Genomic DNA, 14,939 nt, shown 5'->3' on the forward strand with positions numbered 1-14,939 from the left:
TGGGCAGTGAACCAGATCAGAGCTCAGTCTCCCTCTGTCTCTCAGGAAGATTTATTTATTTGAAAGAGTTACATGGGGCTGGTGCTGTGGCATAGCAGGTAAAGCTGCCGCCTGAGTGCTGGCAGCCCAAATGGGCGCTGGTTCAAGTCCCAGCTGCTCCTCTTCCCATCCAGCTCTCTGCTATGGCCTGAGAAAGCAGTAAAAGATGGCCCACGTCCTTGGGCCCTTGCACCTGCGTGGGAGACCTGGAGGAAGCTCATGGCTCCTGGCTTCCGATCAGCTCAGCTCTGGCCATTGCAGCCAATCGGGGAGTGAACCAGCAGATGGAAGACCTCTCTCTCTCTCTGCCTCTCTGCCTCTCCTCTCTGTGTGTAACTCTCTCAAATAAATAAATGAATGAATCTTTAAAAAAAGAAAAAAGAGTTACAGAGAGAGGCAGACACAGAGAAAGACAGAGGTCTTCCATCTGCTGGCTCACCCCTCAAATGGCCATAACAGTCAGAGCTGCGTCAATTCAAAGCCAGGAGCCAGGAGACTTTTCAGGCTCTCCCATGTGGGTGCAGGAGTCTAAGCACTTGGGCCATTCTCTGACGCTTTACCAGGTACATTAGCAGGGAGCTGGACTGGAAGTGGAACAGCCGGGACTCAACTAGCACCCATGTGGGATGCCAACGTTTCAGGTCAGGGCTTCAACCCACTGTGCCACAGCACCAGCCCCTAAATTGAAATGTTTAGACAAGTAATTTTTAATGTGATTACTGGCACAGCCGGGTTTAGGTCTCTCATCCTGCTGTTTTCTATTTGTCCCATCTCTTCTCGTTTTTTCCTATTTTTCTTCTGTGAATTACCCAAATATTACTTATAATTCCATTTTATCTGTTTTCTGGCTTATTAATATAACTCTTTTGCCATTTTAACAGTTGCTTTAAAGTTTATGGTATACATCTTTAACCAATTACAATAAATATGCAAAAAATATTATACCACATTTCACATATAGTGTAAGAATATTATGACTTCTATTTCCTCCTTGGACATTATACTATTTTTGTCATTTACATCACATGTATTATAAATCCCATAATAACTTTATATTGTTATTTAAGTAATTATCTCTTAAAGAGATTTAAATAAGAAAAAAATCTTGGCCGGCACCGCGGCTCACTAGGCTAATCCTCCGCCTGTGGCGCCGGCACACCGGGTTCTAGTCCCGGTTGGGGCGCCGGATTCTGTCCCGGTTGCCCCTCTTCCAGGCCAGCCCTCTGCTGTGGCCAGGGAGTGCAGTGGAGGATGGCCCAGGTGCTTGGGCCCTGCACCCCATGGGAGACCAGGAAAAGCACCTGGCTCCTGGCTCCTGCCATCGGATCAGCGCGGTGCGCCGGCCGCAGCGCGCCGGCCGCGGCGGCCATTGGAGGGTGAACCAACGGCAAAGGAAGACCTTTCTCTCTGTCTCTCTCTCTCACTGTCCACTCTGCCTGTCAAAAAAAAAAAAAAAACAAAAAACAAAAAAAACAAAAAAAAAAACAAAAACAAACAAACAAACAAAAAAACCAAAAAACAAAACAAAACAAAAAAAATCTTATGTTTACCCAAGCAGCACCGTTTCTGGTGCTTTTCATTCCTCTGTGTATGCCTATTTTTCCAAAAGGTATCATTTTCCTTCTGCTTGAAAGACTGGCATTTCTTATAGTGCAAGTCTCCTAGTGATGAATTCTCATAGATTTTTATTTGTCTGAAAAGTCTATTTCATCTTTGCTTCCTGAAATCTGTTGGGTGTACAGTTCTAGGTGGACCAGTTTTCTCTCATTGCTTTAGTGATGCTCCTCCACTGTCTTATCTGCACTGTTTCCAAGAAGACATCAGCACCATCTTTATCGCTCTGGTTTTTTCTTTTTTAAGATTTACTTCATTTATTTGAAAGGCAGAGTGAGAGGGAGAGAGTCTTCCATTTTCTGGTTCCCTCCCCCAAATGGCTCCAGCTGAAGCCAAGAACCTGGAACTCCATCCAGGTTTCCCAAACCTTTGGGCCATCTTCTGCTGCTTTCCCAGGTACATTAGCAGGGAGCTGGATTGCAAGCAGAGCATCCGCGACTTGAACCAATGCTCCAATACTGGGTGCTGGGGTTGTAGGTGATGGCTTAACCTGCTGCACTACAATGCCAGCCCTCTTTATCTTTCTTCCTCTGTATATAACATGTCTTTTTTTTCTTTGGCTTCTTTTAAGATTTTATCCTTATCATTGATTTTAAGCAATTTAATTATGAGGTGCTATGATGTAGTTTTCCACATATATCCTTTACTTGGGATTCATTGAGCTTGGATCTACAGGTTTATAGTTCTTAACAAATCTGGAAAAATGTTGACATGATCTCTTCAAATATGAGTAATATCTTGATTACTGTGGCTTTGTAATATGTTTTGATTTTAAGAAGTGTGAGGCTGCTGGCGCTGCGGCTCACTAGGCTAATCCTCCGCCTTGCAGCACTGGCACACCGGGTTCTAGTCCCGGTTGCCCCTCTTCCAGGCCAGCTCTCTGCTATGGCCAGGGAGTGCAGTGGAGGACGGCCCAAGTACTTGGGCCCTGCACCCCATGGGAGACCAGGAGGAAGCACTTGGCTCCTGCCTTCAGATCAGCGCCATGCGCTGGCCGCGGCGGCCATTGGAGGGTAAACCAATGGCAAAGGAAGACCTTTCTCTCTGTCTCTCTCTCTCTCACTGTCCACTCTGCCTGTCAAAAAAAAAAAAAAAAAAAAAAAAAAAGAAGTGTGAGGCCTCCAACTTTGTTCTTTTGCTTTGTTTTCCCCAGACTGTTTCAGCTACTCAGACTCCCTTGAGATTTCATATGAATTTGAAACTTTTTTCTTTTTATTGCAGTTTAATCCTTCTGGGGCTTGATTTTTTTTTAAGATTTATTTATTTATTTTGTGTAACTCTGAATTCAGAGTTACACAGAGAGAGGAGAGGCAGAGAGAGAGAAAGAGGGAGGGAGGGGGCAGAGAGAGAGAGGGAGGGAGGGGGAGGGAGAGAGAGAGAGAGAGAGAGAGAGAGGTCTTCCATCCACTGGTTCACTCCCCAATTGGCTGCAATGGCTGGAGCTGGGCCAATCCAAAGCCAGGAGCCAGGAGCTTCCCCAGGGTCTCCCACATGGATGCAGGAGCCCAATGACTTGGGCCATCTTCTATTGCTTTCCCAGGCCATAGCAGTGAGCTGGATGGGAAGTGGAGCAGCCAGGACTCAAACTGGTGACAATATAGGGTGCTGGCACTGCAGGTGGCAGCTTTACCCACTACACCACAGCGCCAGCCCCCCAGGGCTTGATTTCAAATACAGTTGGCAGGACCAGGGCAGCACTGAGTATAGGGCTACAGTTCCCAACATAGGAAGAGGACATCTGGCAATGTCTGGAGAGATTTTTATTTTCATGACAGAGGAGGTATTACTGGCATTTAACGTGTTGAGGCCAGGGATGCACAGGGGATCCCCTGACATAAGGAATTACCAAGTCCAACCTTCTGAAAGTCCTCAGGTTGAGAAAGCACTGTCTAAGGGCTCACTATTCCCCACTGCTGAAGGGCGCTGCTCTGGGTACTCTACTCTGTAACTCTACACTATTTCTAGCCTGGAAGACAGGTACTATTCCTGGCCCGGTGTGGCCTCTAGTCCTTTCAGACAGTTCTTTCCCAGGTTGCCAGGTAGCTTCCTCACTCAGTGTTAATCAGAACTCTGCTAAAGGTGTTCCAGGCACTTTATATAAATTACTTTCAATCCATAACAACTCCCAAAAATAGTAGTTGCTATCTATATTTTTACTGATAAACTCAAAATTACCAGGGTTAACTAACTTGCCCAGTACCACTCAGTTGGTAGGTCCTGGAGTCATACAACTCAAAAACTGTGCCAAACACCAAGGGCTGTGCTTCTGCTATTCCAGGTAAGACTGAGTTCCGGCCAGCGCCGCGGCTCACTAGGCTAATCCTCTGCCTTGCAGCGCCGGCACACCGGGTTCTAGTCCCAGTCGGGGTGCTGGATTCTGTCCTGGTTGCCCCTCTTCCAGGCCAGCTCTCTGCTGTGGCCAGGGAGTGCAGTGGAGGATGGCCCAAGTGCTTGGGCCCTGCACCAACATGGAAGACCAGGAGAAGCACCTGGCTCTCGGCTTCGGATCAGCGCGGCCATTGGGGGGTGAACCAACGGCAAAAAGGAAGACCTTTCTCTCTGTCTCTCTCTCTCACTGTCCACTCTGCCTGTCAAAAAAAAAAAAAAAAAAAAGAAAAAAAAAAAAGAAAGAAAGAAAGAAAAAGCAGCGGCCATTGGGGGGTGAACCAACGGCAAAAAGGAAGACCTTTCTCTCTGTCTCTCTCTCTCACTGTCCACTCTGCCTGTCAAAAAAAAAAAAAAAAAAGAAAAAGAAAAAGAAAGAAAGAAAGAAAAAGAAACATTTCCTGGAGATTTATTCTTAGCTAATAATAATATAAAGCTTGTGAGAGAATATACAGTTCATAAGCTTGAAACTGATTCTTTATCGTGGCATAAAATCAAACACCGAAGAAGACCACCACGGCACCATAAAGAACTATTTCATTATGAAGTCCTGAAGTTCTTTCTAATCTTTAAAGCACTTCCCCATACTCACCTAGCATCACAGCTGACTCTTACACCCTAGTGGGTTAAGCTACAGAACTCAAAACAGCAATACTAAATATACTATAATATTGTTTCCTCAAATGAAAAATAGGAATAAAATACTAATATTAAATGAATTAGTTTATATATACACACATTGTATTTTTAGTCCTGCTGCTTACCCTACTCTTGTTCCCATCTCTGCATAGAAGAAAACAGACTCAGAGAGGTCAACCTGCACAGCCTAGGTCATCCACTGGTAAGTGTCAATGCCAGTACTCTTTGCAGTGTGCCTGTGCCTCAGTCCCGTGTTCCTTTCAATGAGCCACTCCAATTCTTGTATAACAAGGGGCAATGAAGTCACGAAATACGTTCTCAAGGCAACCAGGGAATCATCTTTCTATGTGATATTCAAGAAAGAGATCTGAGCCTCTTTTATGTAGACATTGAAATCAGATGACTCAGCATATGGGTTTACAAAACGATTCCGTGTATGGTTCTCTTCTACTTTCTCACCCTGCCTTTATACTAAAAAGTAAAAGATTGCTTATTATATCCAATAGGAATCAATTAAGGAATTTATAAAGATCATTATTGATAATAACTATGATGTCATGAATATATAAATTAGCAGAAATAATGGCAGATTCAGAACTATTCAGTATGTTATAAGTACTACTGATATTCATGGTAAGGTCAAGAAATATTGTAGAGAGCTGAAATCCTACAAAAGGGATGAAAATCAGATTGTAAGGTAAACAAATTTATATAAATACTTGGTTGTATGTGAAATGCCTCCATTTTCCCTGTGGTTTTGATTGTTAAAGATTCTTAAAGATTATAGGATGTCTGTCAGTGTCTCTGGCCTCTATACCTTAGTGCAGTAATAGTTCCTTTGTCAAGAAAATTAAAAGTATCTCCAGACATGGTCAGGTAACTTTTGATTTTTAGCTTGTTTGATAAACCCGAAATTTTATTTTTAGCCTTTTTTTTTCCACTCAGAGAAAATACACAAAGATCTGACTGTTACAAAGAAGTTCACAGAGTTCATGGACACATCCCCACCACAAGCTCACATGGACCTTCTAGACATGTACAGGTGCCAGGCCTCAGGGACTTCAAAAAAGAACCTTCGGAACAAAATCTTTTTAAATATTTTCTTGTAAAAGGTATACTTAATATTCCAAAAAGCATTCTTCAAAACTCTCATTGAAAAGGAATCAGTTGATCTGCAAGGCTTGCTGTTACAAAACTTAGTAATAAACAGCTATGCCTCCCGTAAGGCAAACATGTATGTACACACAAAACCATAATTCAAGTCCACCGACCAATGTGCACCCAGAATTCTACTGTTTGAACAAAGCAGGAACAAACACATCCAAACACAGGCTCTGATCAAGATATCCTAAGCAGATAGTGATTAAGGTGGGGAGGCCTTGAAGAGAAAGCAGACTTTTTAAAGTTCTAGTTTGGGTATAACAGGTATTTCCCAATCTTCACTTAAAAAGCAAATCCTAACATGTCACTTACTAAGGTCACTTTTGGAACCATTATTCCTTGCACAAATGAGTTCTAGGCAGTCAGTATAAAGATGAGTTAATAGCCATTTATCAGTCCAAAAGAAATTAAAAAAAGACTAAACAAGGGGGCAGCGCTGTGGCATAGCAGGTAAAGCTGTTGCCTGAGTGCCGGCATCCCAAATGAGCTGTGGTTCAAGTCCCACTTGCTCCACTTCTGATCCAGCTCTCTGCTGTGGCCTGGGAAAACAGTGGAAGACAGCCCAAGCACTTGGGCCCCTGCCACACAGGTGAAAGACCCAGAAGAAGCTCCTGGCTTCTGGTTTCGGATTGGCTCAGCTCTGGCTGTTGAGGCCAAATGGGGAGTGAACCAGAGGATGGAAGTCTCTCTCTCTCTCTCTCTCTGCTTCTGCCTCTCTGTAACTCTGCATTTCAAATAAATAAATAAATCTTAAAAAAAAAAAAAAGACCAAATGAGGTAAAATCCCCCTCACTCCAAATAACACCTTACAATGCATTTAGTCCAATCTCCTCTTGTCACAAATGAGAAAACGGAAGCCATGCCCTTATCTCCACTGTAAATAACTCAATAACAGAACAATGGTCTGTACCAGAGACAGGAACTAAACATTAGAACTGCTTATATTTATTTTTAAAACTTGAAAAAAAAAAGGAACACAATTAGCTATACAAATATTTCACATGTATGTTTTCAGTAGTGACCTAACTTGGTTCCTATGACACAATCCCACAACAAAAACAGTTCAAGGGCTATCCGAGGAGAGGAGTGGAAATTCCACAAAGTAGAAGCTGGACTGTGGATCACTGTTAATTGTGGACTACCAGCATTTGTGACAACCACAGTCTGCAGATGTCTGATTTGATGAACTATTCCAGTAAACTTCACAAAGGTCATGGAAAATAGTATTAAAGATCAGTTATCATGAAGGAAAGCGTGAAGTTCAAAAGTTTATTTTAGTGCAAAAAATTATCTTCTAATTCAACTTTCCACAAAGTTTTTGGAGTACTTGTATACAACCCAGTTGATGGCAAATCTACTACCCTCACTAAATGGAGGTGATGCCTGCAAAGTCACTGGGGACTGAAAAACAAATCACACACAGAGCTGACACTCAATTCTAGTATGCCTCTCACCAGCTATGCTAGAAAACAAAACTGGGGCACATATCATCACCAATTGGCAAAACATTTCAAATTGATCAAGATTATGTTAAATACAGCTTTACACTGATATTAACAATAAACAATTTCTGTGTATATTATACCATGAGAGATATAGGTAAGCTTATCATAAAGACTTTGTAGGGGCCGGTGCTGTGGCTTAGCAGGTTAAGCCGCTGCCTACAGTGCCGGCATCTCATATAGGTGCCAATTCGAGTCCTGACTGCTCCACTTTTGATCCGGCTCTCTGCTACAGCCTCGGAAAGCAGTAGAAGATGGCCCAAGTCCTTGGGCCCCTGCACCTGTGTGGGAGACCTGGAAGAAGCTCCTGGCATCAGATCGGTGCAGCTCCAGCCATTGTGGCCACCTGGGGAGTGAACCAGCAGATGGAAGACCTTTCTCTCTCTCCACCTCTGCCTCTCTGTAACTCTACCCTTCAAATAAATAAATAAATCTTTAAAAAAAAAAAGACTTTCTAATTAATAATACATTTTAAAAATCACCTCATTCTTTTAAATATGTTATATATGCTCTAGCACATGTCATATACATATTAAGTAGAATATAAATATGAAAATAAAAATATATACATGTTGAGAATCCCATATTCAAAATGCTTGAGATCAGAAATGTTTTGGATCATCTGGACTTTTTCAGATTTTGGAAATTTCACTCATACATAATGAGACGTCCTTTTGTAAAAAAAAAAATATTTATTTATTTATTTATTTATTTAAAAGTCAGAGTTACAGAGAGAAGGGAGAGACAGAGAGAAAGAGAGATCTTCCATCCACTGTTTCTCTCCCCAAGTGGCCACAATGGCTGCAGCTAAGCCAGGTTGAAACCAGGAACTAGGAGTTTCGTCTGGGTTTCTCAGGTGCGTGCAGGGGCCCAAAGACTTGGGCCATCCTCCAGTGCTTTCCCAGGTGCATTAGCAGGGAGCTGGATTGGAAGCCGAACAGCTGGGACTTGAACTGACACCACTATGGGGTGCTGGTGCTGCAAATGGCAGCTTAACCTGCTACGCCACAACACCAGCTCCATAATGAGATTTCTTAAGGATGGGACTCAAGATGAGCTGTGGGCTCTGAGTATAATCTAGCATTGCATCGTCAGTGTCTTTGGGTCAGCCCAGCCCCAGGAGGCTTGTAGGGATAGGTTACCTCTTTTTCAATGCCTTTTCAGTTCATCCTGAGCCGCAGATCTAATGGAGATTTAGGACAGATCTCAGCTCAGGCCATTACTGAGGCACCAACAGGGCACTGGCAGTAGGAATTGTGGCAAACCTCGATTAGGGTCCGTGGGCTCAGATAAAATGAATGGGATGCTTAGAATATCCAAAAGAACAGCCACAGATGAAGCCAGACTGGGAAAAAGTAAACCCTTCAAAGAGCAGATGATGCCATATACCAAGAACTCTCAGGGAACAATGACCTCACCAAATAAACGAAAGACCAACTTGGACCTGACACTATCCAATGCTCTGATGAAGAATCTAAAATAGCCATTTTAAGGAAACTGGACAAACATCAGAAGAAACAGGAAAAAATGATTTAATACTCAAATGAGAATCCTGATAGAAAGGTTGAGATAAATTTAAAAAATCAAAAAAGAATCCTTCCATTGAAAATAAGCAAAATTAAAAACCCAATAGAAGGCAAAAATAGAAAAAGAGAAAACAAAAGAAAAAAATCAGTGAGTTCAAAAGTATGCTTTTCGAAAATGCACATCTTGGGGAGGAACAGAAAAAAGAACTAAGAGCAATGAAGAAAACACAGAAACTTTGGGACAGCATGAAAAGATCAAATATCTGAGTAACTGGGATTCGAGAGAGACTTGAGAATGCCAAAGGGATGGAAAGCACATTCCAAGAGATAACAGAAAACTTCCCAAATCAATAGAAAGACACAATTACCAAGTACACAAAGATCACAGGTCAAGGTCAGATTCAGTTTAACCAAGTCTATCCCACATTTTTTATAATCAAGCTCTGCAAAGTTAAGGAGAAGATTCTCAAAACTATGAGACAAAAGAAACAAATAACAAAATAAAGGAATCCCAGTTCACCTGACTGCATATTTCTCAGCAGAACCGTGACAGGACAGGAGCGAGTAGGAGGAGACTTTCATAGTACTAACAGGAGAAAAAAAAAAAAAGCCAGCCTAGAATACTGTACCCAAGGCTATCATTTGTATATGAAAGTGAGATAAAGACATTCCCAGGCAAATAAAAACTGACTTTTTCACCACCAGACCTGTCTTACAAGAAATGCTAAAAGGAGTTCTTCAAACTGAAAGACTAACAATGAAGAAATTATCAGAAAGTAGAAAAAGAATAACTTTACAAATTCAGAATGCTCATGATACATAAATCATTCACAGCTTCACATGAAGTCTAAAAGGCAAAACACTCAAAAGTAATAACTAGATTAACATATTAACAATATGTGAAGGGATAAGCAGTATAGAAAGACTTAAAATAGGACATCAAAATTCAAAATGTGGGAGGAGGTATGTAGCCTGGTAGCCAAGATGCCCACATCCCACATCAACCCACCTGAACTGAATTCCAGCTCTAGCTCCTGAATCCAGCTACTGTTGACCTGGGTGGCAGTGGTGGTGGCCCAAGTGATAGGGTTCCTACCACCCAAGTAGGAAACCTAGATTGAGTTCCCAGCTCCCAACTTCGAGCCTACTCAGGCCCTTCATAGCATCTGGGGACTGATGAGGTGAAGGGAATGCTCTCATTCCATCTGTTCCTCTCTGTCTCCAACTCTCTGACTCTCTCAAATATATAAAAATTATTTTTTAGAAAAAAGATTCAATAGATGTGCACATAGTATAGTGATTAGGATGCCACTTGCAATCCACACCCTGTATCAGAACGCTTGATTGCAAGGCCCAGCCCCACTCCTGATTCCAGCTTCATGTTAATGTGCCACCTAGAAGGCAGCAGGGACGGCTCATGTAGCTGAGTTGTGCCGCCCACGTGGGAAACCTGACTCAAATTCCCAGCTCCCAGTTTAAGTCTTTCCAAGCCCCAGCCCCAGCCACTGAGAGCATTTGGGTGGCGAACCAGCAGATAGGAAACCTCTTTTTGTCTCTCTTTCTTTCTGCCTTTCAGATAAAATAAACAAATTTTTAAAATTTAAACGTGAACAGTAATGGAATAAAAGTCTAGTAGAGGCCGGTGCCATGGCTCACTAGGCTAATCCTCTGCCTTGCGGTGCCGGCACACCGGGTTCTAGTCCCGGTCAGGGCGCCGGATTCTGTCCTGGTTGCCCCTCTTCCAGGCCAGCTCTCTGCTGTGGCCAGGGAGTGCAGTGGAGGATGGCCCAAGTGCTTGGGCCCTGTACTCGCATGGGAGACCAGGAGAAGCACCTGGCTCCTGCCTTCAGACCAGCACGGTGTGCTGGCTGCAGCGTGCCAGCCGTGGCGGCCATTGGAGGGTGAACCAACAGCAAAAAGGAAGACCATTCTCTCTGTCTCTCTCTCACTATCCACTCTGCCTGTCCAAAAAAAAAAAAAAAAAAAAGTCTAGTAGAATTCTTCATTTGTATTTCTTACCTCTTATTATCTTTCTAATGAATGTCAGGTTTCTATCATTTCAAAATAGCTTGTAATAACCAAAATATATTTTTTATAGTTCTCATTGTAACCACAAAGTAAAACACTATAACAGACTTACCAAAAGTAATAACCAAAGAATCAAAGCACACTAATAGAGAAAAATCACATAACCACAAAGAATGACTATTGAACAGGGAGAGAAGAAGACTTCATAGGAAGGAGGAAAGACAATAAAACTAGAAAACAATGGAGCCCACATTGTGGTGTAGCAGGCTAAGCCTCTGCCTGTGACACTGGCATGCCACATGGGCACCAATTTGTGTCTTGGCTGCTCCTCTTCCAATCCAGCTTGCTGCTATGGCCTGGGAAAGCAGTAGAAGATGGCCCAAGTGTTTGGGCCCCTGTACCCACATGGGAGACCTGGAGAAAGTTCCTGGCTCCTGGCTTCGGATTGGCTCAGTTCCAGCCATTGTGGCCATTTGGGGAGTGAACCAGCAGATCAATGACCTCTCTGTCTGTAACTCTGCCTCTCCAATAAAAAAAAAAAAAAAAGGTATCAAAATGGCAGTGATAAGATCATCCCTATCAATAATCACCTTAAATGTAAATGAATTAAATTATCCATTTAAAAAGACATAGAATGACCAAATGCATTAAAAAAATAAAAAAATAAAACTCAACACTATGCTATTTACAAAAACTTTATTTACCTGTAAGGGTACACATAGACTGAAACTGAAAGGATTTATTAATAACCTTAAAGAGAGAGCTAACTTCCAATACAATAATTGTAGTAGACTCTAACATTGTATTTTAAGAAACGGACAGATCATTCAGATAGAAAATTAACAAGGAAATAGGAAAGGTAAATTGCACCCTAGACCAGCTAGCATAACAGCCATCTACAGAACATTCCACCCAAAGCTGCAGAACACACATTCTTCTAAATAGCACAGGGAACATTTTCCAGAGCAGATCATATGCTAGGATACAAAATAAGTCTCAATAGAATTTCTTAAATATAGAAATCATATTGAGTATCTTTTCTGAGTACAATGTAATAAAATTAAAAATAAGTAACAACAACAAAGTTGGAAACTACTTTCCCCCCAGTTTGGGAACCTAGATTGAGTTCCCAGGTAAATCCAGGTAAAATAGGAAGTCACTTGGCCTGTTGCTGAAGGCGCTGGTTGGGACCCCTGCATCCCACACCAGAGTGCCTAAGTTCACGTCCCAGCTCTGCTCTTGACTCCAGCTTCCTGCTAATAAGCATCCTGGAGGCAGCAGGTAACGGCTCAAGCAGTTGGTCCCTGCCACCCACATGAGAGACCTGGATTCAATTCCAAGAGCCCTACTTCAGCCTAGCTCAGCCTCAGCTGTTGTGGACATTTGAGGATTAAACTAAAGGGTGGGAGTTTTCTCTATCCATGTCGGTCAGTCCCTTTCTGTCTTTCTACGTCCCAAATTATTAATTAAGAAAAAGAAGTTCTCAAAAAGCAATTTATCTCTGTACCTTAACAAATTAGAAAAGAAGAAGAAAATCAAACCTAAATTAGTAGAAGGAAAGAAATGGTAAAACTCAGAGTACAAATAAATGAAATAGAGACTTTAAGAGACTATATTTAAAAAGTCAATGAAACAAAAAGCTGATTCTTTGAAAAGATGAACAAAATTGACAAACTAAGCTAGACTAAGAAAAAAAGGCAGAAGATTGAAATAAATAAAATCATAGACAAAGGGGGATCATAACTGATACAATAGAAATATAAATTATTATTAAGAGATTATTATGGACAAATATACAAGAACTTGATAACCTAGAACTCCTGAACACACATGGCTTACCAAGATTTTTTTTTTTTTTTTTTTTTGACAGGCAGAGTGGACAGTGAGAGAGAGAGACAGAGAGAAAGGTCTCTCTTTGCCGTTGGTTCACCCTCCAATGGCCGCCATGGCTGGTGCGCTGCGGCCGGCGCACCACACTGATCCCATGGCAGGAGCCAGGTGCTTCTCCTGGTCTCCCATGGGGTGCAGGGCCCAAGCACTTGGGCCATCCTCCACTGCACTCCCTGGCCACAGCAGAGGGCTGGCCTGGAAGAGGGGCAACCGGGACAGAATCCGGCGCCCCGACCGGGACTAGAACCCGGTGTGCCGGCGCCGCTAGGCGGAGGATTAGCCTAGTGAGCCGCGGCACCGGCCACTTACCAAGATTGAACCATGCACAAAGAGAATATATCTAAACAGACCAATAGTGAACAGTAAGATTAAATCAGTATAAAAGGGCCCCCATCAAAGAAAAGCCCAGGCTTACTTGGCTTCACTGCTAACTTGTACCATTTAAAGAATTAACACTAATTTTTTGTAAATAATTCCAAAAAAAAAAAAAATAGAAGAAGAGGAAATTTTTCCAAACTCATTTCACGAGGCCATCATTTCCTTGATACCCAAATCAAACAAGGACACAAGAAAAGAAAGATACAGGCCAATATCCTTGATGAACATAAGTGAAAAAATTCCAAAGGCAATACTAGTAAACTGAATCTAACAACACATTAAAAAGATTATCCATCATAATTAAGCAGGGATTCACCCCAGAGATGCAAGGATGGTAAAACATACACAAATCAATGAACATTATACACCACCCAACAGAATGAAGGATAAAAATCATACAATGATCACAGTAGATGCCAAAAAGGCATTTGATTAAAAATCTAACATCCAAGACCAGTGTTGTGGCATAGCAGGTTAAGCCACCACCCTGCAATGCCAGCATCCCTTAAGGGTGCCAGTTCAAAACCCAGCTGCTCATATCCAATCCAGCTCCCTGTTAATGCACCTGGGAAAGCAGCAGGGGATGGCCCAAGTTCTTGGGCCCCTGCACCAACATGGGAGACCCAGAAGAAGCTCCTGGCTCCTGGCTTTGGCCTGGCCCAGACATGGCCACTGTGGTGGTTTGGGTAGTGAACCAGTAGATGGAAGAATTTTGTCTCTCCTTCTCTCTGTAACTCTGCCTAAATAAATCTTAAAAAAAAAAAAACAAAACTAGCATCCCCTCATGATTAATAACACCAAACTAACTAGGTACAGAAGGAACATGCTTCAATATAAAAAAGACCATATATAGCAAATCAACAACAGAATGGGAAAAAGCTAAAAGTGGTCTCTCTAACATCTGGAACAAGACAAGGACATCCACTTTCAGCACTCTGATTCAACATAGTACTTGAAATCCTTGACAGAGGAGCCAGCGCTGCAGTGTAGTAGGTTGAGCCTCCACCTGTGGCACTCCTATCCCATATGGCACTGGTTGAGTCACAGCTGCTCCACTTCCAATCCAGGACTCTGCTATGACCAGGAAAAACAGCAGAAGAAGGCCCCCAGGTTTGGGCCTCTGCACCTCCATGGGAGACCTGGAAGAAGCTCATGGCTCCTGGCTTCTGATGGGCTCAGCTCCAACCATTGTGGCCATTAGGGAGCGAACCAGCAGATGGAAGACCTCTCTCTCTGCCTCTCCTTCCCTCTATCTATAACTCTGCCTCTCAAATAAAAAAATAAATCTTTAAACAAAATAAATCCTTGACAGATCAATTAGGCAAAAGAAAGGAAGGACATCCAAATTGTTATCCTTTCAAACTGTCCCTGTTTGCAAATGACATGATCTTATATATAGAAAACCTCAAAGACTTCACCAAAAAACTATTATAACTAATAAACAAATACAGCAAACTTGTAGGATACAAAATCAACATGCAAAATTGATAGCAATTATATTCAAACAATGTATTATCTAAAAAAGAAATCAGGGGCCAGCACTGTGGGCACTGGTTTGAGTCCCAGCTGCTCCACTTCCGATCCAGCTCAACGCTTTGGTCTGGGACAGCAGTGGAAGAGGGCCCACGTCCTTTGGCCCCTGCACCCGCATGGGAGACCCAGCTCCTGGCTTTGGCCTAGCCCAGCCCCAGCTGTCGCAACCATTTGTGGAGTGAACCAGTGAATGGAAGAGCTCTCTCTGTGTCTCTCCTTCTCCCTTTCTGTAACTCTGCTTTTC

At 42.5% G+C, this 14,939-nt stretch overlaps 1 protein-coding gene across 4 annotated transcripts in view; it reads right to left on the bottom strand.

The window, feature by feature from the left end:
- PLS1 (plastin 1) overlaps positions 1–14,939 on the bottom strand; it is a 135,594-nt gene that overhangs the window by 80,599 nt on the left and 40,056 nt on the right. The gene's annotated exons all lie outside the window — the stretch shown is intronic.

The sequence above is a fragment of the Oryctolagus cuniculus genome, chromosome 4 (genome assembly GCF_051225735.1).
Source record: "Oryctolagus cuniculus isolate XC-2025 breed Fujian yellow rabbit chromosome 4, ASM5122573v1, whole genome shotgun sequence".
NCBI lineage: Eukaryota > Metazoa > Chordata > Mammalia > Lagomorpha > Leporidae > Oryctolagus > Oryctolagus cuniculus.